The sequence below is a fragment of the Sceloporus occidentalis genome, unplaced genomic scaffold, assembly GCF_023333645.1.
Source record: "Sceloporus occidentalis isolate IW3139 unplaced genomic scaffold, rSceOcc1.0.p SCAF_77, whole genome shotgun sequence".
Taxonomy (NCBI): Eukaryota; Metazoa; Chordata; class Lepidosauria; order Squamata; family Phrynosomatidae; genus Sceloporus; species Sceloporus occidentalis.
This window is the reverse complement of record NW_028317057.1, coordinates 916,952-932,065: the sequence shown is the minus strand read 5'-3', so window position 1 is coordinate 932,065 and position 15,114 is coordinate 916,952.

Genomic DNA, 15,114 nt, shown 5'->3' with positions numbered 1-15,114 from the left:
TCTTAGTTTAGATAACACTGATATGCGTGATGAAGGGTGTGTGGAAGAAAGACAGGTTTTCTCATGAAATAGATTGAATCAGGTCAGGAGATCTTTGGGTTTTACTGCCCCATGATTGTAAAGACCCCAGGGTGTGGTGTTGGCCAAAGGGAATAACTTCAAAGGGTAACTACAGCAACCACAGGGTCCAATCAGGGATCTCCCCAGTAGACTCAATTGGGACCCTCTAGTATATCAAGGGACAGGTAGTGAAAGTAAGGAAGAGGAGAGGAGGAGAGAGAAAAGAGACAAAGGAACATCACTAACCTGGAGCTCTCAGGGAAGGTAACTATGAACATGCATGTTTGAATATTGTAAATAAGAACTTATATATATGTATTTGTTGTAAATGTGTCAATTAATGTGGGGATTATTGTTATTGTACTGTTATTTGTATTGTTTTATATTTGGAACGTTCTAGTAAAAGTTTGTATTGTTATATCATAGCCGCATTGTGGATTCTTTGATATCCTGTTGTTGTTTCCAAAATATTCTGTTGCATTCTGGAAGAAGCGAAAGTTTTCAGTTCAAACCTTAAAAGTTAGAAGAGAGAACAGGGATTGTTTAACTTAATAAGACAGTGGGTGGGTGTATCGGTACATATTTCATAAGTGTATCCATATACCCATTCACCTGGATAAGTGTAGTTATTGTAGCTAGAAAACACATTAGCCTTCAGGAGATATATCCGAATACATATTGTGATTCCATTGATATGTGTTTGGATGTATCTGTTGTTGGATCACATAAGAACATAACACATTCATAACTCTTTTAGATGGTATGCTGTAGATAAAGCATTAATCCATCTGATTGATATTTTAATAACACAATTCCCTAGTTCCCTCAAAAGAAAACTTAACATTATATATATATATATATATATATATATATAGATAGATAGATATATATATATATATATATCTACACATACTAACATAAGCCTGTCCATACATACACATTTATACACTGCCCTCACCACACACCCCTGCCTTTACACACACACACACACACACACGTAGTGATTAGGGAGCACGGAAGCCGAGGTCTGAAGTGCCAGACCTCGAGCTCCCTAATGTTAGGCTAGTTAGAGGGAGGTCGTGATCTCCCCAACCAGCCCTGCTGATCAGGGCTAGTTGGGGAGATCATGATCTTGCACCTACCTCGGCGCGGCCCTGAAGACCGGCCCAGGGGAGGCGGCTTCTCCACTCGCCCCTCCCCTAGAGATGTGTGGCTTCGTGGGGAATCTCCAGCTCGGTAAGTAAGTATACCCGGCGTATAAGACGACCCCCGACTTTTGAGAAGATTTTCTCGGGTTAAAAAGTCGTCTTATACGCCGGAATATAGGTAATTTTTCCACAAATCTATCTTCATTATTTTGGCCTCTCGTGCACTTCTGAAAAAGGGCGGAGCCATGGGGACATGCTCTCCCATGTTTCTGAAATCGAGAAAGATGGTGTGCATGGAACCTCTGCCCTTTTGTGGAAGTGCACCAGGAGCAGAGGCGTACTGTGGGAGAACCAGGGAGGCAGGAATGTAGCTGGATCACATGACCCCGTGGTTAAATGTGGGTCTGCTCACAGACAGAGGCAAAGCCACAGTTGAGTTAATGGGATGTATATGTGTGTGCTAGCATAGATGTGTATGTGTGTGTGAAAGTGGATGTGTGTCAGGGTCCTACCTCACTCCCCCGTCGGCAGCACAGGTCTCCACCCGATGGTGGAGTCGCGGGACGCCCGGGACTTCGTCCGCGCACCACGCGGCCCCGTTGTACGCGACCGCGAGCCACGCGGTCACGGCCTACTGCGGCCTACGGTAGGCCGCATCCCCGGACTCCATTGCGGCGAATACCGCACGAGAGAAACTCCACACGTGGAGTGATGGCGGGGAGGCGTGGCCGGCGTCTCCAATAATGAATTACTCCTGGTCAGGGGCGGGACGAGTAGTGATGGACAGTCACTACTCCATTGTACATACTGAGGAGGGGAGGGGTCTCTGTTATTGGTGGGGAGGAGCTGATTCCTAGAGGGCTATTTAAACCCACAGCTTCTAGGCCTCATTACTTGATTGTTCAAGTCTCTACCTACCCGTTTTGCTGATACCTGTATGCTGTTACCTCTTCACTGGATTTACTGGACTTTTGACCTCGGCTTGTTATTGGACTTTGATATACCTCTCCTACCCTTGATCTCGGCTTGCTTAATGGACTTTGCTACACTTCACCTACCCTTGACCTCAGGATTGCTACACGGTACAGTTTATGCCTTTTTGTAGAATAAACTTGCTGAAATTCCTGATATTGCCTGTTTTGACTCTATCACATATCTGGTGTCTCACTGCGCTACGCTCCAAACCCTGCATACCCTACAAAGTGTTTGTGTCAGCATGGATGTGTACATGTTTGTAAGCATGGATGTATGTATGTGTGTGTGTGTGTGTATGAGCATCAATGTGTATGTGTGAGCATGGCTGCGTATATATAGGTGAGGAGTGTGTGCATGCATGTGCAAATGTATGTGTGTGTAAAAATGTGTTCCATTGTGTGAGTTACCAGAGTTGGTGTGTAAGCTTGAATATATGCTTGTGTGTAAGCATGTGTGTGTGTGTGTGTGTGTGTATATGAGCATGGATGTGTAGGTGTGACAATGGATGTGTGTGATCATGGATGTTCATGTGTGTGTGAGCATAAAAGTGTGTGAGAGCAGGAATGTGTATGTGTAATTGTGTATCAGGATGTACATCTAAATGTTGGTGAGTGAGCATGAATGTGTATGTCTGAGCATGGATGTGTAAGTGTGTGAGTAAAAGTAAGTACGTGAGCATACATGTGAGTGTATGTAAAAATGTGTGCCAGTGTGTATGTGAATTACCACAGTTTGAGTATGAGCATGGATGTGTGTGTGTAAGTGTGTTGGCCTGAGTGTATCTAAAATGTGTGCCAGTGTGCATATGAGTTACAAAGGGTGGCAAATATAGGATCTGAGAGGCCAGGTTCACAGAGAAGCCTGAGAGAGCCAGGGTGAGAATGTGACAGAGCATGATAGAGTGAATTTATTAAACATGATATAACATAATGGATGTGGTTTTGGTGGGTATAGTTGTGGCGGTGAGGCAGTATTTAGTCCTCGGACCCAGACAACACAATGTCCTGTGCCAGACCTGCACCAGCACCACCACCACCATTGTCTTTTTTGTTTTGCTATAAGGAGAAATGTTTCAATTCCAACTTCATGATGCTGCTGTGATACAGAGATGGTTCTACTCATCATCTGTTGTGCAGTCAAGAAAACAGGGAAGAAATAACAATATGGAAGTATTCCATTGCTGATTCTAATGGCAGTAAGAGAGAAATGTACTGTAGGTGTAAGTAAAAAGTGATCAAGATGAAGCTCACTTGTGAGACCCATAGATCTTTGAGTATCCTATAGTCAAAATTGTGCTGATGTAGGGCTTGTCACAATACTTCTTTTGGTGTTCTTGATGAAAAAGACTACAATATACCGACCAGGGCACCGGAAATATCATCATGTTTGAATTTTCTTTATAGAGAGTGTCACGGAGCTGGCTAGTCCGACCGACTACCTCCGCTGTCTTGTGCTCCCTTAGCCTGGGACAACACACTTTCCCCGGTTCCCCAGTCACTCGCCGAGACTCAGTGTAGGGTAAAACCAAACGAAGACTGATTTATTTTAGACACACAGAGCTGGATATATCCAGCAAAACACACATTAACATAAAACAAGATATTGGGACACAAACCTCCCCCTTAATCTGCCTCTCAGAGACAACAGGGGCAGTAACGGGATTAACAATACAATAGGGGGGAGACTGATTTATACAACATTAAACATCAAAGAATGGTGGTCACTCCCTGGTGGCAGATCCTGGCTGTCTGCCGGAGATAATCCCCTCAGCCAGTGATGAGATGATACTGCTGGGGGTAGCCACAGAAGTCTCTACAAACCCAGGGCCCATAGTCAATAGGGAGGAGGCTGGCAGTCAGGCTTCTCCAGTGGCCCCAGTGATGGAGGCTTCCGTCACAGAGAGTTTCTCCAATGTGCAGGTTATTAAAAATGTCAGATTCAGGGAACCAGTTACAGTAATACAGGGTGAGAAATGGCCTAATATGTAATCTAGTTGATCTGGCCTGCAGCCTGTGGAACTGCTGTTCAGGAAGAAGGCTTACAGGCAAAGGTACTGGAATGTGGCAGCTCTTCAGAGGGAGAGCTTGATGACAAATGAACTCCTAAACGTGATAAATACTCAGTCATAGGAAGTTGCAGCCCCAGTCAAAGTTCCTGTGGGAGTTTCCACGAATGTGGAGGGAATTGGGCATTTTTTCTTCTAACGACCACGAGAAGAACATTTCACATTTCCCTGAGCTCTTCTTATTCAGTTCCAATCCTCAAAAGTGACTCTTTAAGTATTTATACAGTACAGATTAAAACATGGGTTTAAAAATACAGCAGCAGTGTCAAATGTTTTGTTAAATGTTAATGATAATATAATAGCAGGTCATTGGCCTTTGCAAGCATAATTGCACAGTTCTGCTACAGTGTCAAAAATACTGAGCACTACAGGCTTGACACTATTAAAACTCAATTGTGCTTTTGTAGTAAGATCACATTTAAAACCAGTTAAGGTCAGTGTCGTCCAGTCTACAAGTTTCATTCTAGCTTATCATTAAAACTGGCTGATTCCCTCTATCAAATACTATTGAGGAGTAGACTTATAATAACTGTATTTGTAGAAGTTTTGAGAGAAGAGTGTTCAGTTGAATTTAAATATTTATTCAATGATATCCTTATTAAAGCAAAGAAATTAGTTATTCCTACATGTAATGATCATTCTTTTCAAAGTTTTCCTGATGATGGCAACAAAAGCATCACTTTCTTTTCTTCCTTATAATAAGGGTCTTATGAACACTTGATTACATACGTTTTGCAGTTTACTCTTGTAAAAAAATAAAATAAAAACCAAAACTTGAAAATAGCAATAAAAATATTAGTCCCAATTATATCATCAGGAATACTGCCTGGTTACAGGGTAGATCCTGGAGGTCTCCAAAGAACCAAACGTATCTCTAGTCATCTTTATTTTATTTCTTATTGAGTATATTTAAAGATAACCGAAAAAAAGGCAGTGCATTTTGTTAAAAAATGAAACAGCTTCAGGGGATGAGAATGTTTTCATAATTCATTAAAATAGGCAAAATGTAGATGATGCAGCTCTCCATGAAACAAGAGTAATTATACAGATCATGACTAAAGACAATCAAGTTCATAAATTACTCATTTCGTGTTACATTGTTCATTTTTTTTATTTTAACAAATACAGACCGTTATTTCAGAGCTGACAATTTGCAGGGATATTTTGCCAGAAGCCTGTTTTCCCATCTATAAGCTGCAAAATGACAATATGGTTAAAATTACGCTAAAGAATTTCTCTCTGAAGGGGAACAATTAATGTCTCTTTTACAGCTGTTTGTCAATAAGTAGATTTAAAAAATTGGCCCAAAAGTTAAAATATTAAAACATTTCCATTTCTGAGAAGGAAAATGTTTTGGTATGTGATATACCTGATGGGCTATTAGAGTGTATATTTGCATGTAATATACAAATCCCTTGGTTCGTTAGTATCCATGCTCCTGTGTTCTGGTGTTCATTGGTCTCGGTTCTTTGGTTACTGTTTTTGGCCTGTTTATTTTCTGTGTCCAGTCTACATTATTGCCATTACCTGGAATCATTACACCATGTGGCACTCTCCCTCTTTCTCAAAGACAGCACACTTCAATCACAGCTCCTACATGGTCTCTGTCCTTCATGCTGAAGTTGTGGACCAGCATATGTCATATCCAACTTTATCCTTCAATGCTTTGTGTGGCGGTAAATGTCAGGGAGTATGGTGCACTTGAGATGCTATTGAACAGAGCACTCAGTTTACAGTAAACATTTGCTTTTGGCCACTACAAACATGACAAATATCAGCTAAACTGCTTTGACCTTTAGTGAATTGAGGTCAATGTGTTTCACATGATTCCTTTATTTTCTCAATTTTCCCTTCTTACAGTAGTAATTTGCATGTGTTCTACATTTGCATTATTTTTTGCTAATGTGTTTCTAAGAGAGAAAGTATTCTGCCTATAACAACCATGTTTTCATTTGGTTGAGCTTCCAGGTACCATGACAGGACTTAGTTGCTTCTAAGGACAAATCATACTCAAGGTGGACAAGACATGCCTAATGGTCAATATTGGTGTAGTCTATGCAAAAACTAGCCAAGATACGCACACCAATAATTACTTAGAAAGCTCACTACACAGGCGATGTCTGCAATTTGCATCTAGATGAAACCTGTGCCAAGGTGTAAAATGCTGCACATGACTGTAACGTCACATCAATAAGCAGCAATATGCATAGGATGCTGACCTGAGGAGGGAGACCCAGTAGCACATAGTACAGTCCTGCCACTTGGTAATGAAAAAAAACAAAACACTTAATTACAAGAGAGTACCATTTAGTGGTTTTAAAGGGTATGTGCAAGTTTTAGAATATATACAATTAAAAACTGTATAAACAATTATAAAACTTCCTTTTTAAAATACAGTGAAGGATCCCCTGCTGATTTTGAACGTTTGTCCACTGGCAAAGACATGATCAGTCTATAATTTGAAAATTGATTTGCAATTTATTCAGTGAAATAAGTATTTGACCCCTTTGTAAAACATGACTTAGTACTTGGTGGCAAAACCCTCGTTGGCAATCACAGAGGTCAGACATTTCTTGTAGTTGGTTTGCACACATCTTAGGAAGGATTTTATCCCACTCCTCTTTGCAGATCCTCTCCAAGTCATTAAGGTTTCAAGGCTGACGTTTGGCAACTCGAACTTTCAGCTCCCTCCACAGATTTTCTATGGGATTAAGGTCTGGAGACTGTCTAGGCCACTCCAGGACCTTAATGTGCTTCTTCTTGAGCCACTCCTTTGTATCCTTGGCCATGTGTTTTGGGTCATTGGCATGCTGGAATACCCATCCACGACTCACTTTTAATGCCCTGGCTGAGGGAAGGAGGTTCTCACCCAAGATTTGACGGTACATGGCCCCATCCATTGTTCCTTTCATGCGGTGAAGTTGTTCTGTCCCCTTAGCAGAAAAACACCCCCAAAGCATAATGTTTCCACCTCCATGTTTGACAGTGGGGATGGTGTTCTTGGGGTCATAGGCAGCATTCCTCCTCCTCCAAAGACGGTGAGTTGAGTTGTTGCCAAATAGCTCGATTTTGGTTTCATCTGACCATAACACTCTTACCCAGTTCTCCTCTGAATCATTCAGATGTTCATTGTCAAACTTCAGATGGGCCTGTACATGTGCTTTCTTGATCAGGAGGACCTTTCCTCACCATTCTCATGATCATCGAAACTCCACGAGGTGAGATCTTGCATGGAGCCCCAGACCGAGGGAGATTGACAGTTATTTTGTGTTTCTTCCATTTACGAATAATCACACCGTTTTTACCTTCTCACCAAGCTGCTTGGCGATGGTCTTGTAGCCCATTCCAGCCTTGTGTAGGTCTATAATCTTGTCCTTGGACAGATCTGTGGTCTTGGCAATGGTGGAGGGTTTGGAATCTGATTGATTGCTTCTGTGGACAGGTGTCTTTTATACAGGTAACAAACTGAGATTAGGAGCACTCCCTTTAAAAGAGCGCTCCTAATCTCAGTTTATTACCTGTATAAAAGACACCTGGGAGCCAGACATCTTGCTGAATGATAGGGGATCAAATACTTATTTCACTGAGTAAAATGCAAAACAATTTTTGGTTGTAAAACATTTTTCCCTGCTGAGAAGATGTCCCTACAGGACCAACGACATACCTGGTACATCATCAGTTAACATTTGCATAGTGCCACAATTGCGGGGTCACAGCTGTTGCTAATCATTCCATGACACAAGAATGGGTTAGAATGATATTTACATACACTGTATGGACAAAAGTAATGGGACACCTGACCATTACACCAACAGGGACTTTTATGACATTGCATTCTAAATACGTAGACATTAATACGTATTTGCCCTCCCCTTGCAACTATAACAGCTTCCACTCTTCTGCGAAGGCTTTCCACAAGCTTTTGAGTTGTTGCTCTGGTAATTTTTATACATCAATTAGAGCATTTGTGAGGCCATGCACTGATGTTGGACGATGTGACAGAACCCCATTGTACCTGGGTACCTCCGTCAGAACCCTACTTCCTCGCTTACCAGCTGAGGAACATAAAATACGCCGCCACCACTCACCCAAACCACTAGCCGAAGCTTAGAGTAGGGAGCAGAGCAGGGAGTGTCAATTGACTCAGTCATCAGGCAACATCAAGGCCCCTTCCAAGGCCAGGGCCCATAGTCTGTAGGAAGGAGGCTAGCCCTCAGGCCCCTCCAGGAGCCCATGGCACGCAGGCTTCCGTGACAGACGTGAGGGCTTGGCTCACAATCTCTTTTCCAGTTCATCCCAAAGGTGTACGATGTTGAGGTCAGGACACATCCAACATCTCTATATAGACTTTGCTTTGTCCACCTGGGCACAGTCATGCTAACATGCTACCTTTATTGGCAATATTAGGTCTCTTCTTCAGAAACATTCTCAACGTTTTATCATATTAGTCATGGACTGCATGGACTTTACAAATAAAAGTTTTTATCAATAGAGAAAAATGATTTGTGTGACTACATTACGAAAGAGGGGAATTATGGTTAAACAATTATATAACAATTATTTATTTTCTTCTGCGTAGTGCTACCCTTGTGATGAAGGGGTTCATTACATGTATGTTTGGGGAAGTAATCTGTCAACACTCAGACCAATAAATCTATCCAAATGGCAGCTCATATACAATTCTAAAGGGACTTTAGAAAGCAGGGTAAAGCTAGTAGGTCTTATATTTTTATAGTATGATAAAAATGTTAAATTTAAATAGAAAACACCTAATAAAAGCAAAAGCTGCAGTGTGGATAAAAGAAATACCATGCAAACAGAATAAAGGTGAAAAAAGGCAAATCAGAAATACAGTCCTATGCTGGAGGAAGACAGATGGAAGCATTATTAAAGGTTAGAACCTTTTCTAAAAGTCTGAGACTTTGATCTCTTTGACATGTATAACAAAACCATATTCTTTGCTGTTCTAAAAGAAAATGAATTTAACATGCAGGGTTTTCAACATACTGTATTAAGGATGGCTACAGACTTTATCTTCTTACCAAGGCAGGATAACATAGGCCACTATCATGAATACCTTTTTATCAAAATTCAAAATATTAAACAGAGTAGCTCAAAAATGTACTTATAAAAAGTTTTTGGATATTGAATGGCATAAAAGCAATAGAGTCTGGTAACCCAGTAAACCACTGATCGTATGCTACAAATCCGATATAGAAATTATAATATTGCTCTATTTTAAAAAAAAATATTAGCTATTAACAATGAAAAGTATTTGGGAGACTGTAAAACACAAAATAAATAATGCAAAATGCATGGGTTAGTTAAAGCTGCTGTTCCACCTAACCTGCTATATTTTATACCTATGCAACTAAAGACAGCATTAGAAATGTTTTGTCATATAAATAAACAGGCACAAATGATAGCCTTCCAGAAGTGTCAAATGTTTTGGCAGTGCTCCCTTACAAACAACTCTAGTTGTTGTTATTTTTAAAACTTTTGGGTAGGGGGCAGCAAAGGATATTCTATTTTACTTTTCTATTGGGAGAGGTGCAAATTGTTTTTGTTTACATTTTATTATTTTCCTACATTTTTATTATTATTATGTATCTCATGTAACTAAATGGTAGCCCCTTTATGATATAGTGATGGGGTCATTGGGGTCCATTTATTTCATAATATATATTTTTTTATAATTTTTTTTTATTTTTATACATGAGATTTTACAATATTTCCAATGATACAGAAAAATATGATAATTAAAGGGGAGATGTTAATGGGTAATCACTAAAGCATAGACTCACAGAAGATCTGCAATTTCAACTCACTACCCTCGGTATGAAATACCCATTGGTTGGTCCTATGTAATGCTTAACTAAATCAAAGAGGTATCGCAAGCTTTTTACCGACTGAATGCAATGCAATATGCAAGCCCAGCTCAGCCATTGCAGAAAAAAAACTTGCCAGTGTTGGCCCCTTAAAATGAATTCTGCATACCTGCTTTAGTGAATAAATAAGTATGGGTATTTTAATAGTTTATTTTTATAATTTAATTAAATGCAAAGTGAGTGAACAGAAGAAAAATCTAAATCAAATCAATATTTGGAATGACCACCCTTTGCCTTTAAAACAGCATTAGGTCTTTTAGGTAAACTTGCACAAAGTTTGTGAGCATATAGTTAGGTGTATGAATAAACAATTATACAAAACAGGTGCTAATGATCATCAATTTAACCCCTTCAATCCCAGGGTTTTTTGGTACCTCAAAGCCCAGAGCAATTTTGCCATTTTTGCGCTATGTCGGTTCAGAGATTATTCTCTTTTCCTGTGAATAGTGTACCCATGTAAACTATATATTGTTTTTTCAAGGAGAGATAGAGCTTTCTTTTGATACCATAGTTGGATGATTTGCTGAAAATTTAGAATGAGAAATTTAGTAATAACTAGAGAAAATTAGAAAAAAAAACTGATTTTTTTTTACATTTTCACTCTGAATCCTCACAAAATTAGGTAAAGTGATGGAAAATCCCCTCCACGTTTATCAATTCAGGTGTCCTGATTTCCATACTTTCCCAGCACCAGGGAGCATACTATAAGGTGTACATTTTTTGTATAATTTTTATGCCTATGGCTTAACGGGTTTGGGGATTGTGAACGGGGGCAGGAGGGTTATACTGGCTAGATGTTATGCTAGGACAATGGGATGTAAGGTTTTATAATTTATTTATTTTTTATTATATTTTTTTATATTATTTTATTTTTATTTTGTTTTGTATTTTTTATATATATATTTTTACACAAAAATGGTTAGAGGTCCTCTTAGGGACCTCCTGAACATGCCAGTGATGTCACAATGACATCACAGCTCACATTATTATTTTTTTTATTATTATTTATATTATTATTTTAATGATTTTTTTATTATTATTTTGCTCAATCGAGGATATGGAATGACAGCACAACACACAGCAATTTGATCAAGAAAAACTTTAATATAGAACTCTTACTACAGCAGATAGAAAATAGTTATGTGTAAACTTATATGTATGTATATATATATATATATATATGTGTGTAAAATGAGTTAAGAAATCAATCAATCAATCAATATTACAGCAATGAATGCTATAGTGTCAAAATGTCGATACAGTAATGCATCACCAAGCCAAGTAGTTATCACTCCTCTACTCGCAACTCAGCAGGGATTGTGAAACCCCTCAGAACAGTCTTTTCAAAGAGCCACTTGTCTTGGACGTAAGGATCCCTGGATCCGTTCTGGGCTGCTCGTGCACGTTCTTTGAAAGCACCGCAGGTGAGACTTCAAAGGTTGTGGCCATGGGTTTTTATAGCCGTGGGGGGGGGGGACATTCCAGAATCTTCCAGGGGCATTGTGTTATCTCCAGGTGGCCCTCTATTCTATGGTGCTGGCCAGGCATTTTAAACAGAGGTCCTTCTCCATGTTGTTCTTATGTGCTTGTGAGTTTTCTTATCTATTGGGCACAGTAATCTGTACATGTTGACGTGTGACGCCTAAATTACAAGTTATATAACTATACTTAGCTATTTAACCCTGTCGTGACCGGGCCCAGGAGTTATATCATTAAAATACTTTACATCTCTCTGGGATTACACAAAGAGAGAGAAGTAACTGAGGCTGCCTAAATACACAGAGTTACTGTGTTTAGTTCTCCAAAATACTGAATATTTCCCTTCATACACATATAATTGTTTAATTACCTTCTTTGTTGCTCTTTAAGATTTCAGAGCTTACATTTTTCTTATCATTCAGCTTTCTAACCATTTCCCTATTTTAAAGAATAGTTTTGTATAAAAGAAATATATTCTGAATACAAAGTTCCTAATCACAAATTTAGTACGGATGGTTGGTTGGAAAATATATCCTTACACTATTGTACCAATAAAATACACCTAATTAAGGATATTTCACATAGTTTTGCAAATCTTTTAATGCATATTTAATACTATTTGTGAGTTCTAAGTGCTCTCAGTACTTAGGGATGATATGAGGATCTTATGCTTAAAAGAATCTAGCTCTGGCATTTAAATGATATGAATAAGTAATGTAAGGGAGATTTACAAGGTCACAATGCTGCTTCAAGTGCAAACCATGGGATGGAATAGAGTTGAAAATGTAAGGAGCTGTGCTTTATTATGTGATGTAGAAACATTTGTCTACTTTCAGTTCCGTAGCACCCACTGAAACCAATGCACATGCTATGCAGATTTCTAACACTGAGGGATACTGTTATGCAGGAGAATATAAAAATGCCCCTGCACAGCCAGTGGCCACTTAAGAGGTGATACCAAGCAAAGATTGGTTATTTGTTGTAATTTATTTGTAATTTTTGTTTATTTTTGTATAATAACAAGATGGGGCTTCATGCACCAGCAGAACGGCAAGTAAGACTTACAGATGCTACCCTTTGGGTGCAAACCTGAATGGACCTCAACCTTCCCCTACCAGAAGGACTTAGGGATGGGGTAAATAGACTTTTTTTAAAAAAATTATGTGACTTGACCCCCCTCCCACAGAGGTGGAGGAAAGCGAGAACAGGATGGAGTCTGTGCCCTTCCAAAGGTGTTTTTATATATATTTAAAAACCTTTTACCCTTATAGAGAAGTAATGTGGAGGCAAAGCTGTGTGTCCATGACTACCATAGGGCTTTTTAGATTACTTAACCATTCTATCATAAGCATTCCTTGGTTAATAGGAATTATTGAAATTAATCATTTCACTTGGATGGGTGTGTTTATATGTGGATCCTAAATTAAAGCCCAGTATTAAGGAAGGTGTGCATGACGACTAATGTGGAGATTAGCATAGACCAGGGGTGTCCAAGTTTTTTCTGCAGTGGGCCACTTCATCAGAATTATATACGTGCGCGGGCCGCACTCATTTTTCACTGTGACAAAAAATATGGCCTTTAATAAAATATGCAGATTAAAATAAAGTAAAATGACACAAAACATTTACTCTTCCTCTCACTGATTTCTGGGCCTTGAAAGTTTTGCGACTACAAATTGAGGATTCCCTAGATTTATTCTAGGGATGAACTAAAATGAAAATTCTGGACCAAAACATTCAGGGTTCACTTAGCCAAAACCGAAAATGACCCCCACCTTTGAAAATAATAATAAAAACTCACATGTTTAATAAAAGTAGGTAACACACAATTGGACAAAATTAGCAATATGACTTGGCATGATAGGAGTGTGATTGCTAACAGCAATCACACTCCTATCATACCCAGGCAACCAGTAAATGCTGGTACCTAGGCATGATGGGACTGTGCTCGCTGTGCTTGCTGTTAGCAATCACACTCCTATCATGCCAAGTCAGCCAGTACATGCTGGTACAGGGTGGCTGTAAGTGATGTGCAGACCCCATACTGCTGGCAGCATCACTACACAAGGGGGGCAGCTAGCTAGGTTTCAGCATGTACTGGCTGACTTGGCATGATAGGAGTGTGATTGCTAACAGTAGTCACAGTCCCATCATGCCTAGGTTCCAGCACTTACACATCCATCCAGTAAATGCTGGAACCTAGGCATGATGGGACTGTGATTGCTGTTAGCAATCACACTCCTATCATGCCAAGTCAGCCAATACACGCTGGTACAGGGTGGCTGTAAGTGATGTGCAGACCCCATACTGCTGGCAGCATCACTACACAAGGGGGGCAGCTGGCCAGGTTTCAGCATGTACTGGCTGACTTGGCATGATAGGAGTGTGATTGCTAACAGCAATCACAGTCCCATCATGCCTAGGTTCCAGCACTTACACATCCATCCAGTAAATGCTGGAACCTAGGCATTATGGGACTGTGATTGTTGTTAGCAATCACACTCCTATCATGCCAAGTCAGCCAGTACATGCTGGTACAGGGTGGCTGTAAGTGCAGACCCCATACTGCTGGCAGCATCACTACACAAGGGGGGCAGCTGGCCAGGTTTCAGCATGTACTGGCTGACTTGGCATGATAGGAGTGTGATTGCTAACAGCAATCACAGTCCCATCATGCCTAGGTTCCAGCACTTACACATCCATGCTATCACACACACACACTCATTTATTCATATAATCATTCATTCACAGATTCATTCCCTCATCACACACACTCATTCAAACACCCTCCCGACCCCCTTACCTGCACTGCAGCTCCTCGATGCCGCTCACAGACTTCAGCAGGGGGCGCGGCCTCCCTCTGCCTTCTCTGCTAAAGCACAGAGGAAGTAGGATGTCACGTGAACTCCGCTTCCTCTGTGCAGTCCAGAAGACCCTCCCACAAGTAAGTAGCAGGGCTTGAGGTGCGGCTCGCGTAAGATCGGTTGCCCTGGCTGCCGATCTTACTTGGGCCGCACCTCGAGGTCTCGCGGGCTGCATTTGGCCCGCGGGCCGCACGTTGGACGCCCCTGGCATAGACATTAAAAAAAGCTGCACGCTACTTGTAGGTATATGCTACAAGCTGCCAAACACAGGTCTTAATGGGGAGGGTCAGCTTTTATTGCAAATGGAAACGGCTGCAAATCTGGGTGAAGTCTTAATCGTGTGATTAAGTTCCACGAAGGGCAGTAAGATTCTTAACCTGCTAAATGAGAAATTTCTGTTACAATTAGTAGAGGCCTCAACCAGAATGGATGCTTGTCTGGATTTGGTAATGACTAACAATGAGGAGCTTATCTCAAACGTTCAAGTAAGAGAACACCTGTAAATTAGTGATCATAACATGGTTTCATTTGAAATTGCTTCCAAAGAGCAAATTGGTAACTACTCCACCTAGACACTTAATTTTAGAAGCACCAATTTTAACAGGCTAAGGCCATGTATTGAATACATACACTAG